This window comes from Filicampus tigris, chromosome 16 (assembly GCF_054856515.1).
Source record: "Filicampus tigris isolate MCC_2025a chromosome 16, RoL_Ftig_1.0, whole genome shotgun sequence".
NCBI lineage: Eukaryota > Metazoa > Chordata > Actinopteri > Syngnathiformes > Syngnathidae > Filicampus > Filicampus tigris.
The window spans coordinates 7,423,169-7,436,418 of NC_141232.1; positions in this window are offsets into that span (position 1 = coordinate 7,423,169).

Here is a 13,250-nt window from a genome sequence, read left to right on the forward strand (position 1 = left end):
ATTGTAAAATTGAAAAAAAAAAAAAAAAAACAACTGCAAGGATTGGAGCCATGAGGCGAGTGGGTGGTTTGTTTCTGAGCCGTGCACACGCGTCGCGACCACAAGTGCTTTCGATTGAGAAAATCACATTTGCTTATGTTTGCAACACTGACGTTGTGTTTAATGTTATTTTTGTGCTACTCTTCTTCGCTCACGTTGCAAAATAAAGCGCCAGCTTGACTGCAGATGGCCAATTTAATTGCTGGCTGCTGTTTGTTTATTAGCACGCCACACATCCCGATGATGTCATTAACGCTAATGCTTAAAAGGCACAGACTAATCACTGGAAACGAAATGTGCTGCAGCATTCCTATACTGCTGTCCTAATCGACAAAAAATAGCGTGCATGTCCTCTGGCAGTGATTCTGGAACTTTTTATACAAAGTGTCGCTTGAAAAATAGTTATCGCTCCAAGTCATTAAAATACAGAGGCGTAAGTAGCATTCACCAAAAAACAGAAGTTTTATTTACTAAAAAGAGTTTAATACTATTGTAAACCATGGTAACGATGCACAGTTCAAACGTTAACACTGCAACTGCAGTAAAAACGGTTGTAAAATTTAAACTACCTCAGAAATGATTTTATATGAATTGTACTTAAATGCAATTTTAGTTAAAGATTACATTCAAATGTCCTTAAATGAAATACAGCAGAACTGTACTTGATCATTGATTCGATGTTGCCCTGCCGCTTTAGTGCTACTTCTGCTTTTGTGGTCAAGTATAGGGACAGACGTTTTTGGAACAACTTGGTATTTAATAACTTTTCCGCAATTTTTCATTCCAAATATGTCCTCTTTCAGAAGTCTTTGCTTGTAATGGATACAAATCTTAGTTTTACAACTTTTCTCACAAAGTTGTTGGGTTTTTTCTTTGTAATTTTACAAATATTGTGTATGCATTCAGGTTGTTGAAGATTCTTCACATACAGTATGTCGCTATGGTGATTTACTTTTAAAATATTGAAACTTTTAACATTAAGATGCGAAAAAAAACGATGAATATTTCACTGGCACTGACTCGATTGGAATTATTTTGGGGCATATTTTCTCTCAAGAATTAGTTTCATTATACATTTGCGATAGGTGGGAAATGCATTTTTTTTTTTAATTTTTAAATCCTCATGTAAGAAGGAACACTCATCAACAATCACTCGCCTAAAACACACACCCGTGCAGCGGGTGTTGCCTTTAGCAGTGCATTAAATCTAACGACCTTTCCCTCGTTGACACTTCTCAGCTTTTATTGCGTTCGACTGCTTTGTCTGGCTCCACTGTATGGATTAATCAACCTACGCACTTTTTTTTAAGTGCTTCTAATTTAAATATGAGAGGGATTGACTTGATGCAGGACATTGCTTTTAAGTGTTTTTTTTTAGGGATCTTAATTGCTGACACTTGTGATGCTGGTGTTTTTCCAGGTAGACGCTCGCCCAAACACACACTTTCCCCGAAGGGATGGCAGATTGTGTGATAAGTGGGAAAAGCGGCGGCACGTTTTGCCAGTAATATCGACTCTTCGTGTTTCTAAAGTGGGGTCGTGAGAGTGATAGGCAAGCTGGAAGGGAATGAAACAGCTGTTTGCACGCTTGTCGACACGCATGTTCACACGGCGTGTTCCATGTCAAGGTCAAACTGATGCAGAATATTCCGGAGAGACGCTTGCTGGACACAGGTTTGATGTCCAGTGTAGATGACGGTTCTCCGGCCAAGTCTCATCGCCTGTAATGTTTCCTATCTTGAAAAACGGCAGATAATTCCTACCTATTGCAACATACCTACAGTTAAAAAAGCAAAAATGAGGCATGGAAATGATTATGTGTTGGCATGGAGTGGTACAAATTTAAGTAGCATCCAAGAGATTTTTTTTTTAACAAATTCAAGGGGGAAAAAACAAATCATCATGCATTTTTTAAAATTAATCTGTGATTACAGCGTTAAACTAAGAACTCAAATTTTTTTTTCTGAATTGGTTTCCAACTTCCCACCTTTACACTGGGAGCAATTTCTCTTCTTTTGATCTCTCAAAATGTCCCATTATGGTTACCTAACCACAATATTAGAACACCCTTCATCAAAAACAACAGCCTTCCATTTGTGGCAGAAGTGCAGTACGGAACAAGATCAATTGAAAGCAAAAAAAAGAAAAATCGTTGCAAGTCTTCTTGCCATTCTTTCCTTTATAAAAATGTAATTGCCCAAACATAATTTGCAAGCAGGGAACAAGCATTAACTGTGCTGAAGTGTCCGGCTGACGTCATTGACTTGCAAATATCACTGAAGATGTTCTGCTGCCTTTTTTGATACCGTGCGTCTGAAGACCGGATGCTGGGAACAAAATATGCAGTTTTTCCAGCTTGGAAATGTGAAGCGAAAGGCTGTGCAGTGTGCCTTTGAAGCTTACATACACCATAGCAAAGGAAATCATGTAGCTAATGGATGCTAATGTGGCATAGCAGAAAATACTATTGACGAGAAACACTGTTCTTGTCAAGCTGGCAAGCTGAGGCTATACAAACCAGGGGCTTGTCACTAGCCTCCTGTCAGTAGCATGACATGAGCATTTTGAGCTAACAACATAGCATGGCATTATTTTTATTGACTTACTTTCAAGCAAACGAAAAGTGTGCCTGTTGGCCGATTTTAAATGAATATGACTACAACTGTATATCTAGCCTTGTTACCTTGCTAGCAGTACGGCTAGCAGCCTCACATTAGTAGTATAATGTTAGCATTTGGACCTAGCAACAGCATAGCCTTATTTTACAGATAGTGCAAACATTTACATAGCAGTATAGCTAGTTGTAGCTTGCTAGGGGGCACGGATATTAACGTTGCGTTATAGCACAGTGTTAGCATTTTGGCTTAAAGCGGAAGTCAACCCAAACATATTTTTTTCAAGAATATGTTCCCAGCAGGCCCACTAGTTGACACACCGCATTCTGATTAATTTTGCGTTTGTGGAGTATAAATTAAGCAGCAAAATCCACCCCTTTTTAGCCATCTCTGGGGGCGGACATTTTGTCTTATGTTGACTGAAAATGACATCACAACTGCTCACAACGACCAATCGCGGCTGACCTGTTTTCTGAATCTGAGCCGTGATTGGTCCTTGTGAACAGTTGTGATGTCATTTTCAGTCAACAGAATGCAAAATGGCCACCCCCAGAGATGGCTAAAAACTTGTGGATTAACACTTATTCCACAAACGCAATATTTATCAGAATGCCCTGTTTCAACTAGAACAAGAACATATTCTTGAAAATGTTTGCCTTGACTTCCACTTTAACAACAGCATGGTGATTTTTACAGATAATACCTCTTGACCGATTTGTGGATTGCCACATTGTTTTATTCATTTTTTTTAAATGCAATTTAACAATGACTACCTTTTAAAAGAGTGAGGACTAACTTGACACAACATTAGCTGTCCTAGCCCATAACAAAAATGCATAATTGCCATAATTGCTGCTTGTGTAGCCAACTAAACCAATTATGTTGCTTTGCCACTCATCTTGATGGCGGGATGCGTTTTATTATTGTGTATTGTGCCACTTCATGATTACGGCCTTGTTCTCCAGTCGGATGCCAGTCTCTGCGGAGGAGGAGATCATAAAAGCGTAATAAAAGTGCGCTCTGCTCTCTCTTGTGCTTTGTCAGCTTGACTAATGGGATGCAGGTTTTCCCACTTGGTCTTCCTTGCACTCCAAGCTAACAACATAAGCCTGTTCTCTGCTTAGTGGACGGAGAAATCCAAGGCACATATGCGGACTGTGTGAATGAACAGTCGCATGACAGAATGTGATGATTTCTCACCCCCCACCTTCCTTTCCATCTCAAGTGCTGAATTAGTCACTGACGTCATGGCAACAGCGGTGGCAGCTGCGCTTCAGAATGCTGATGAGCTCCTGGTGGTCACCGAGACGTGCTCTCACTTACCTGCCACCACAATGAAAGACGAGAGAGACAGAAAAATAAATAACTTAACGTAATTGCGCAGCGTGGCACGGTGAAATAGTGGTTGGCGCTATCTCAGAGTTCTGAAGTTCTGAAGTCACGCTTGCTGCTGCTGCAAGCAACACAGGTGCGTTCAGGCTGCTTTTACAACGCAGGAACTTTGAGACACTATGCCGTGCAGCACAGCAATCGATTTTCTACAACTATAATGTTTTATGGGGATCGTGACAAGCCAAAAATTTCCATTAATCGCCTAATGTTACAGATGTGTCGGTGGGTAGTCAATTTTCTGATGAATTAAGTATATTAGCTAAAGATGGTATTCATTTTAATGGTCTGCTTAATTATGCATCAATGTTCCTTTCCAATGATTAAATTAGTTACTGGCATCTGTTTGTACTGCTGCTAATGGGCTTTTGTCGTGGATAGCTGATTATAGGACATATTCTGTCAGTTGACAATTTATTTATTTATTTTTTTACATTTTCACTTGAAGATGGAGGATGCCTTCCTGATTTATATCCATTTTATCTGCATCGCTTGGTAACATCAAGTTTCCTGGACTTTGATTCCTTAGCTACTAAATAATCTTTCTCTGTTGTTACTTTTTTTGAAAAGGGTTATTTTGGTATAGAAATTAGCAGTAATTGGCTCGGTTGATAACGGTGTGAATTGTCACGTATAGGTTAGATCTTCTTTGATTCACTGGCAGTACAATTGTAAAATTTCTTTGCCGATTTTAATGAGACTGTGTCAACATGACATCCAAAAGTGCCTGCTAATTGGCTAGCGAGGAGGGATCAAATCAACTTTTTTTTCTTTTTTTTTTTTTTTTCGGAGAAGTCCACAACCTAAAAGATTCACCCAAACTAGCAGGCTTTTGTGCACGTATCTGGGATAGGAACAAAGCAATTCACATTCCGGGAACATACCGAGTGCAGCTGGTGTCTTCTCTAAATCCTGTGCCGTCGTGTCATCCAAATAAATCCAAGCTGGCCTCCAGGCAGGCCCACGGCGACGCTAAGGCTCTCGCACCCCGAGAGAGAATCGGCTCTGTTCAACCATGGCTCATCACAGAACTGAACGTTGTGGCCAAAACGCTACAAGTGAAGTTGCGTTGGCTTCAAAATGTGGACAAACGGGCCCAAATTTTATAGCAGACGGACAGAGGTGGCAGAACTACGAAGTAGCTACTGATTCAACCCCTGTACTTCAAATCCTGTCTTAAAAGACTGTAAAATCTCAGTTAATCGAAATCTCAGCCAGGGTTGATTTAACCTCTCTCGATATGTCTTTTGTACATCATACATAATATTGGATGGACATTGTGCTGCCCTTTCTGGTGTGCCCACCTTGGCCACATGGGGGCAGTATAAGATAAACAGACTGAGAGACTTTTCATTGATAAGCAGTACAGATAGCGGGTGGATGGATGAGACGTCTCAACTCCTCAGCTCGTCAGTACGGCACTAACATTAGTCGGTCGTCGCAGAGGAAAAAGAATATATGCTTGTGAGTGCTGTTACATTGTCTGTCCAAAGAGTTAACGTACATTAAGTAGACATCTTGCTGTATGTTTGTGTTCAATCCGTTGCCTAACGGGTTACAGCACCACAACGTAGATGCTATTTAGCATTAAGCTAGCGGACTGAAAGGCTAAGCTTTGTGGTTGTTTTAAATATACGAGATGTAATTATCTTTGTTTTATGTTTAGTGTGACAATAATCGTCAACTGGGAGTAGCAATAAACAGCTTGAAGCGTCTTTTTTTTTTTTTTGAAGAATTCTTCATAATTTGCCAAAGTGCTGCTCATTGGGAAGTGAAGTGAGTTGAATTGACTGCCATACTTTGAGGTACTTATATCTCAAGGTACCACTATACTCAAGTAAAATACAGATACCTGAGGAATCTACTTAAGTATATTGAGGAAGTATTTGAGCTTCACTGCAGGTGGCCAAAATACAGCACTGCTACACACGCGAAATCAATTCATTGGCTTTTTATCTGTGAGCTGTAAAAATGAAGCGTTTTATAAAAGTGGGCCTTTCTACAGCCTCTGAGGCTGAACATAATCACAGTGTTTCGTCTCTGATGGCTGCAGCCAAGGAAGGAAGTAAGGGGCTGGCACAATCATCAGCGACGAGGGCTTTATTCTGTCCTCTGTGTAATTTCTTTGTCTTGGCCCGTGGCCCTCTAGAGCTGGGATGCAAAGTGTAACGTATCGTCGCTAGAAATCCGCTAACAAAGTTTGAGCTGTAAAGCTGGCACAACACGGGGGAAAAAATAGGGAGTCATAGCACGTAATATAAAATACTGTACACCCATCAAGGTTATTTAATAAAATAAGTCAAACTCAAATTAAAACAAAACAAGTTCATTAACTAAATACAATTAAAATGAGTGCTATTAAAAACAGTAACTGAAACTACATTTTACGTTTATAAAACGAACTATATTTAAAGCGAAAATATTCCTCGTTTTCTTCTTTGTTAATGTCATACATGAGCTTTCAAGGTTTATTTCAGATGTATCTATTTCGGTTTTACTGTTTGGCCATACGGGAAAAAAAAGTCGTTAGAAAATTATAGTTTAATTTACTTTAGTCAACCTTTTTTTATATTGCACTCGACAAATACTTTATATTAAAAAAAAAAAACTAATACTAAAGCTAATAAAAATGAAACTATGTTTTGAAAAAATAAAAATGAAACTCGCTCTAATATCTAATAAAAACGATCTATATTTTGAAAAAAACAGGTCAAAAAGAAATAAATGAAAAATCCCAAACTATTATAACCCTGACACCCACAATCCACTTAGCTGTATCAAAAATGAGTGAATGCCTTTAATGACTGAAAGCGTCCAAATGGGCAAATCAAAACGCTGTCATTGAAAAGCAATCGAAAAAAATTTCACCTTCACAAAGACATTTATGCTCATTTTTGACTGACCCCATTCGAGAGGTATTAACGATTAATAGCAGTAGAACGGCTCAACCAATGGGATTCAATCATAGTGCAAAATCTGCGTCTCGTGCCAGACATAGCTGCTATTAATTTCCCCAACGCAAATATTGATTCCTTTTACCAACTGGAGCTCAAAGGTGATCAAAGCGCCGATGCCACGGCATTGCCTGATCGCATCCAATCGGCATCCGCGTTGCAATAAACGTCTTCACATCCTCTCAGAGTGATGTCATTGCCAGTACTGTTCACGGCCACTAGGTGATGTGATATATCGAATAAATTGACCCCGTTTTGGTCGCCGCTCCTCGTCGGGCCGCTGCCAAGCCAAGACGGCGGCAGTAAGTCGCGACGACGCCTGGCTGCGGTCGTCGTGGCGACACGAGCCAGAAGACTTCAAAGCCTCACAGCATCCATCTGCCCGTCTGCCTATCCATATGTCTGTTTGTGGCCTCATGTGACTCCTTGCCAGGTGCACCCTTAGAGGAGCTAACGAGGTCACTGCCCACCTCAGCCTCAAAGCGCTCAAAGCAAGAAATCGTCCAAACGACGGCTCGTATCTCAGGACATCCCCAAAGTTGATCATTCGCATCTCTAGCCACCACTATATTTATAATTCGTCTAATTATACAGTGAATTGTCGAGCGATGCGATATTTGTGGTCCAATATGCCCATCTGCTTCCTGCTGGGCCACAACAGGCCTCTTATTCTCACACGCACGCACGCTGCCTTAATCTCCACGTGGCAGGTGGGTTCAAACACATGCCCGCTGTCTCGCAAAGCGCCAGGAAGTGGCAGCGTTGCCCGGCGAGCTGCTAGGGCGATGAAAGGATGCCATCAAACAAACGGAGGCAAGACGACAGCGTGGAAGCAGCTGGCGAGCAGGCACACCAATAGCATCAAGGAAAAGACTTCAGTGGCGGCTTTATTAGATGGTGGGCACCCAGGGCGACAAGCAGCTTTAATATCATTTTTTACGACCATTTTTTGCTTACTGATCACTTGTTACTAGGCAGAATTTAAGGGACACCTTTCCATTTCCACTAATCCAAACTAGGAAACAGGCTTTTTGCTATTGCTAAAAATAATGAGTCCAGAAGCCACTTCAACACCTGCATGATCCGCTGCGAAACACTGCGAGGCTGTTGTTAATTAGGATGAAAAACCGAGGCACTTATTTGCTAAAAGAGCTTTTTTGTGTTAAATGCAAATCTATTAGCAGCTCATTAGAATAGCAGGGATTTTTCGTTTTTTTTTTTTTTTTTTTTTTTTTTTTTTTGCCAGGGCTCATCCCCGCAGGCCCACAGTGCTCGTTGATATGAACGGCCATAAAAGGGCAACAAGCTTGATTATGAGGGTAATGACATGTTTGATGATTCATTGGGATGAGCGCTTGGGAGAATATTTTCTGCTCGTGGCTCATTTTGGTACACTTGTCACTTGGGCCAAATGGTGTCTTGTTGTTGACTGGGAGCAGACACCCTGTTTGCGCTTTGTCTTTGGAACGCAAAGAAACACACGTGCGCGTGCACACACACACCCAAGCTCAATTTGTGGAACGTCTGACATTGCCAATTTCCACCGCCTGGTTTCATCCATCCTTCCACTCTCCCTGGAGACCTGAGAAAAGGGGGAATGGAAAGACAGGTGAAATATTGGATGGCAGAAATATAATAGAAGAGATGTATTTATTTATTTTTAGATGCATTTAGGTACATTCAAATGCTAGCTGATTCAAATAGAACACTTTCAGCACATTTTTCATGCTTGTGTATATCAATGTTCTTGGAAAATGACATCAGCGAGAAAGTGGGAGCCCTTTGCACAGACATATTAAAACACTAAAGCTTATAAAGAAAACATTTCCTCCACTTTTGAATTATTTTGTTTGCTATTTTTTCCATACTGACTCTCGTTGGTTAGTTGCTAAATAAAGCATTTCTTCCGGATTAGTTTAAAAAAAAAACGCCTTACTATATGATCATTTGTTCCCAAAAAAACACCGTACAATACATGGTTGTTATTTTCCCCCCAAAAATTTTTGTATATGAAAAAAACGCCTTACTATACATGGTCAATTAAAAAAAAAAAAAAAAACACCTTACTATACATAGTCGTTTTTTTCCCAAAAAAACGCCTTACTATACATGGTCGTTTAAAAAAAGAAAAAAAAAACGCCTTACTATACATGGTCGTTTTTTTGTCAGAAAAAAACGCCTTACTATACATGGTCGTTTTTGTCAGAAAAAAACGCCTTACTATACATGGTCATTTAAAAAAAAAAAAACACCTTACTATACATGGTCGTTTTTTTTCCCCAAAAACGCCTTACTATATATACATGGTCGTTTTAAAAAAAAAAAAAAAAAAAAAGCCTTACTATACATGGTCATTTTTTTTTCTGAAAAAACACCTTACTATACTTGGTCGTTTAAAAAAAAACAAAAAAACCTTTACTATACATGGTCGTTTAAAAAAAACCAAAAAAAACGCCTTACTATACATGGTCGTTTTTGTCAGAAAAAAACGCCTTACTATACATGGTCGTTTTTGTCAGAAAAAAACGCCTTACTATACATGGTCATTTAAAAAAAATAAAATAACACCTTACTAACATGGTCGTTTTTTTCCCCAAAAAAACGCCTTACTATACATGGTCGTTTTTTTTTCCCCAAAAACACCCTACCATACATGGTCGGGGTTTTTTTCTCGAAAATACGCCTTACTAAAAACATGGTCGTTTTTTTCATATTCCGTCTTGGAAAAGCACAGACGTATGTCTATACCATCCCAAATTGTTTCCTGTGATTTGATTCCTTTCTGATGCCACCGCTTGTCCATTTCTATGTAAATGTTCTGCTCGCAGCAGCCGAGGATGCTTTCTTTCTGCTGAATATAAATCATGCCTTGGCGGAGAAGAGAGAAGAAATTATGGCTGGAATTTTTATGTATACATATTTTTTTTAATCCTTTTACATCGTCCATTTTAAATATTAAGTATCACCATTGCAGTAATAACCTTTAAAGATGTCAAAAAGAGATATTAAAGAATATGAAGAGCGCATTTCACAATAATATTATTTTACAATTTAAAGGCCATATAATTTGTATTTGTCTGGTCTTTATAAAAAATAGTATTTATTTCGAAATGTTTTTGAAATGTAATTAATTTAGACTCTTTTGGCCTTCCAGGATCCAACTTCAGCCTCGTCACTCCCAAACAGAGAGAAACTCATTACGGGCGAGGATTAGATCGATCGCCTTGAGACGGAGATGCTCAGTGGAAAGTCTGCATGCCTGCCTGGCCCAAGCAATTTGTGCCAACAATGGAGCGGCTCTGTGTGCGCGCGCGCGCGCGCCCGCGTGTGTTACGCGAGAGCTTCACGCGGGCACACGCACACGCACACGCACACACACTCCAAACTATTACGATTTATAATCAGAAGAGGCGTTAATGCGTCTATAAGGGGGATGTTTTCATTTCGAAATAAACCCATACGCACGCACGCACACTCACAAAAACACACATACATTAGTGGGCTTTGCCTCCTGCCGTCGCCATGGAAACCGGAGAGTAAACACTGAGATTGGCTTGTTTCTCAGCTACACGCGCGCGCGCGCACACACACACACACATACACACACACACACAGACACTTCATGCCTATCTTTATTTCCCAGTAGGGCTGATGTTGTTGAAGAGTGATGATCGTCAGCTTTTGGAGGTGTATCTGCAAGTTTGGGCTTGATGCGAGAAGCGGCGGGTGGGGGGTGTTAATAAAGGATTAAGCATCAAAGTAGAGAGCGCAGCAGCAGCAGTGAAGCTTTCCATAAATTACCTTTTGGGGGGCGGGGGGGGGGGGCGGGGCGGATGTCTGCATGGCACCTCCTTATTGTTGTGTTTAAACGTGGTCAGTGCACGCGTGTCAAATTGAGCCTTTGGTGAGGTGCGATAATGACTGCTTTTATGATTTCGTGATGGGATTATGTTGAAGAACACTTGCAAAAGGGATGCGGTCATATTTCAATGGTTATTTGTTTTTATTTTACGCTTCAAATGGTACAAATCTTTTGTTTTCGATGCACAAATGGCTAAAAGTTAGCGTTTTGTTTTTGATGACACGGGATGTAATGACAGATTTAAATGTCATTTCTACTTCGCTTATATGCATTGTTCATTCATTAATATAAAATGGCAACATTGTGGAAATTGCTGTATTTTTGTTGTATTATTGACATTATAATAGTTAGTTTACTTTTCAATCATCCTAATTATCTTTTATGTTGTTTTGAAGGTGTAATATTAAAAAATCCGTTGTCTGACCTTGTATATGGCCAAGAGAACTCAAGTCACATGGTTCTATTATCTTGTGTGGCAATCCGTTTTTGACATCACTTACTTCCCAACATGGTTGACGGAAATTCCCCGGTTTATCGCCTTCCGCCTGCAGCTGGGGTCCCCTTCCGCTGTCCGTCCATCCGCCTTTTGTCCAAACAAATATTAATCGCCTATAGGCCGGTCTGCCCGTCATTTTAATTGGGCTTCAGTTTGCGTTTCCGTCGACCAACTTGGACCAACTTTCACTATTCCGTCCGTCATAAGGCCCTGATAGACCCAACCAACGTCAGAGGTCGTGAAGCGTCGTGGCGTCTGAATGCGCCGTCCGATTGGTGTAGTGTAGCGAGCGTTTACGCTGGTTGGATCGGCGTCGCGAGTCGTGACGTTTGGTCACTCTGATTGGCTGTTAGCTAGCAAATCAGCGCTCGGAGCACCAACGGGAAGTGACAAATGCGGATAAACAGCGAGCACGCCTCCGCTGCCTTAATCTTCTTACAAGTACAAGAGCGAGGGTTGACGATGTAAGTATTTCAAGAACGGGAGGGTTTACTTTGCGTGGGAGTTCATCGTGAGCGAAGAATAGAGCTGAATGCATTCTTTACATTTTTATAATGCCCATAATGAATGATGTTTAGTTACCTACCTTTTGAAAAGCACCTGTAATACACCCAACATCTGACATCAGCCCCGAACCGCTGGAGAGGAAAAAGAAGAGGGGAGATTTGGTTGTTGACCTTGACCTACTCAAGTTTTACTGCAGGGGAAATGTCCCAATACTTTTGGCCAAGGTGATCACACCAAATGACGTTCCTCCTGTGGCTGCAGCCAACATTCTCCTCTGGCCCACGTCCACTTGGATGACTGATGAGGATGAATAGGTTATTAATTTCACTCGTTTAGCGCCACGCTTCTTCTGCCGCCTGCCAGACGACGACACGGACGGGAGAGCATTTAGTTTCAAAGTAGAGTTTTAAATCCTTGATTAGGGTTTCAACTATGTGGAGGATTCCAAACAAAGATTAGGGATTCAAATTCAGGCCAAGTTTTGGTTTCAAAGTAAGGTTTCAAGCAATGCTTATAGGTTCAAAAGTAGGGTTTCAAGTAGAGTTATGGTTTCAATTTAGGGGTTCGAGGCAGGATTAGAGTTTCTGAGTAGGATTTCAAATCAGGGTTAGAGTTTCAAAGAAGGGCAATTCAAGTTATTTTAAGCCTGGGTTCAGGTGTCAAAATAAGGTTTTTACACCGGGTTCATGCCAGACTTTGGTTTTCAAATTCCAATTCGGGGTTTAAGCCTCGAGTGTTGAAGTAAGGTCTCAAGTAAGGGTTTCAAGCCTGGCTTTTGGTTTTAAGATCGAGTTAGAAGTCAGGGTTTGCTTTCAAATGAAGGTTTGAAGGCTGGGATGGGGTTTCAAACAGGTTTGCAAGGTTGTTTTTATGTCGGGGTTCGAGTTTCAAGACTGTAATTAGGGTTACAAATTAGACGAGGCATATGACAGGCGAGCTACACCCTCTAGTCGAAAGCTACAGACATTACAGTCTATTTCAGCTAAAAACATCAAAGTGACTGAACGGTTTGTTCTGTCTGAAGTCAATAAAGAGCAATCAAATTCCGAACGTTATCAAAAATGGAAATAGAATCCTAGAGAACATATATATAATTTTATTCATCATTTCATATAAAAAAAAACCAACACTTTTGCACAAATTGGGACTTCCGGTCATATTCACAGGGGTAACACGTGGCTTGATTTGACAGACTTAATGGCAGGAAAAGGCATTGTCACATGCACACGCACAAAAGTCCACTCACGCTCACACACGCCGTACGTAATTATTGCGTAACACATTGATTGACGTCTCACAACCAAACTGCAGTACAGCGAACGGCCACCAGAGGGCGGACGCCCTCTTCCTAGTACATCCTGGACTCCTCGTCACCTCCCTCCTCTCCT